The 2,476-nt window shown below is 43.8% G+C and overlaps 1 pseudogene; it reads right to left on the minus strand.

The window, feature by feature from the left end:
• Positions 1-1,025: 1,025 nt before the first annotated feature.
• Positions 1,026-1,969, minus strand: LOC103740958 (annotated as a pseudogene).
• Positions 1,970-2,476: the final 507 nt, after the last annotated feature.

Genomic DNA, 2,476 nt, shown 5'->3' on the forward strand with positions numbered 1-2,476 from the left:
AGAAACATTTGAATTCACTAGATCTCAGGGGACAGAAGAGCCTATATGTGAGGCCAGTGAGGATGTTGAATTGGATTATATGTTTATAATTTTGTTAGAAATAACTGCTGGTCATATGCTGTGAATAATGATTAAAATTGAAAAAAAGATAAGTTCTAGATGACCCAGAAGAGTCTAAACCAAGACATAGGTTAGACAAAGAAGCTAAAAAGAGAACCTCTGGGAGGTTCAGTCATGCCCTTGCTAAGGCAAAGCTGCTTCTGATCCCTGTGTTGAGCTGTTCTCCTGAATGGAATTAATCACCATTAATCAGTTACAAGTAATTGTGAAGCACCGCGTGCGTGCTAAGAACTAAACTCAGGTACTTTGCAAAATTACCAAATGTTTCTAATTGCTGATTCATCTCTCCAGCCCCAGTCTCTGTTTTGATATGATAAATCTATGTACAGGGAGACCAGCTGATCACCTCAAAGTAACTGAACTACTTTACATGCTTTTATAAGGCAATGCGGCAAATCCTTTTTCTGCATCACACTTTGCCAGTCTATCTTTGAAAGAATCACTCATCATTGTCCACTTTAATTTTTTGCAGAAAAAGACAAACACATAAACATATGTATGAAATCTTCTTTTGTCCTTTGTAAATTAAGGGATATTTTGAAAGCCCTCCTGGTTTTATCAGTCTAACCTACTCTAAGCTATAGAGTCAAAATGCTCCAGAAACTCTCCAAGACAGTACAAACATAGGACTAGACAAAACATTCTGAAAGTTAAGGATCAAAGGGAAATGCATGGACCCCGTTTTCTTCTTTGTGATGGCAATGGTGCCTGTACGGGTGCTGGGGATTGCACTGAAGATTATAATCTTTCCTTAAGACAATAGTAAAGATGATGGTGAAGAGCTTTCTTCCTAAAACACTGATAGAAATGCTAATGGTGGCCTGGAGAGATGGTGCAGTGATTAAGAGCACTGGCTGTTCTTGCAAAATGTTAGTGACAGTGAGTGAATCTCCCCAAGATTCTGACTATGGAGATGATCCTTGGTCCTGAGACTTCTTCATGCATAGGACCTTTCTCAATGAACTCTTAACTTCCGTATTTCTCAGACTGTAAATGAAGGGGTCCAGAGCAGGAGTTACCAGCGTGTACATGACAGCATCCACCAGTCCCCCAGAAGAATGAGAACTGGTTGGGGGCTTCAGATAGGTAGCGAAGACGGTGCTGTAGAAGAGGGTGACCATAGAGAAGTGAGAGCCGCAGGTGGCCAGGACTTTCTTTTTCCCCTGTGCTGATGGAACCCTAGCCACAGCGTGGAAGATACAACCATAAGAACTAACAATGCAGAGAAGTGCGCTGATTCCTAAGACCCCAGCCAGATCATCATCAGGCCCTCATTGAGCTGGGCATCAGAACAGGAAAGCCACAAGAGTGAGCCAAATCCACAGAAAAAAATGAGGTATCTCTTGATCAGTATGGAAAGATAACTGGGACAGCAACAAGTATGTACCAGAGAGACACAGTGGGCCACTCCCCACAACCCACTGACCAGCACCCCACATCTACCAGACGTCATTAGAAGTGGGTAGTGCAGGGGATGGCAGACGGCAGCATAGCGGGCAATAGCCATGACTGCCAGAAGCAGGTTGTCCATATCGGCAAAAACAGCAAAGAAATACAACTGCGTCCGTCATCCAGAGAATGAGATGGATCCATTAGCAGTCCACAGAGTCTCTAGCATCTTAGGGGCTGTGGTAGTGATTAAGCAAAGATCCACAAAAGAGAGCTGGCTGAGGAAGAAGTACATGGGGGTGTGGAGGTGGACATCCACTCTAATGGCCAGCAGAAGTATCAGATTCCCCAGGAGACCCAGCAAGTACAGGGTCAGGAAGATGCTGAACAGGAGCTGCCATTTCTCTAGGTCACTGGACAGTCCCAAGAGGACAAAGTTCAGTGCCTGGCTGCAGTTCATCCTGGGCCTCGTGTTTCAGGAAGGAATTGATGTGAAGAATATTCATTCACTACAGATGCTGGGAAGAGTGTCAACCTGGACCTTGTCCTTCAGTGGGTGTCCTTCTCATAACGCCAAACAAATAATGCAAACTAGAATACAAATTGAAATAGAGTTGGAATTCATTAAGAATGGCTCGGTGCGCAGACATAATGGCAACGAACTGAGGCACAGTGACTTCTTGAATTTCCTAGGTGTAAAAGAACTGTGCTATTTAAAATTTTCTGTTACGAGGGACTGGAGATGGCTCAGCAGTTAAGAACACTGGGTAGTCTTGCAAGGGACCCAGGTCCGGCTCCCAGCACCCACCCGGCAGCTAACAACTATGTGTAACTCAGTTCCAGAGAAGTCTGATGCTGTCTTCTGTCCTCCACGGTCATTGCATGACCCAGATGCACTTGGATACATGCAGGCAAGGCATTCATACACACAAAATAAAAAATAATAAATAAAATATTATTTAAATTG

The sequence above is a fragment of the Nannospalax galili genome, unplaced genomic scaffold (assembly GCF_000622305.1).
Source record: "Nannospalax galili isolate Female #2095 unplaced genomic scaffold, S.galili_v1.0 scaffold400, whole genome shotgun sequence".
Lineage (NCBI taxonomy): Eukaryota > Metazoa > Chordata > Mammalia > Rodentia > Spalacidae > Nannospalax > Nannospalax galili.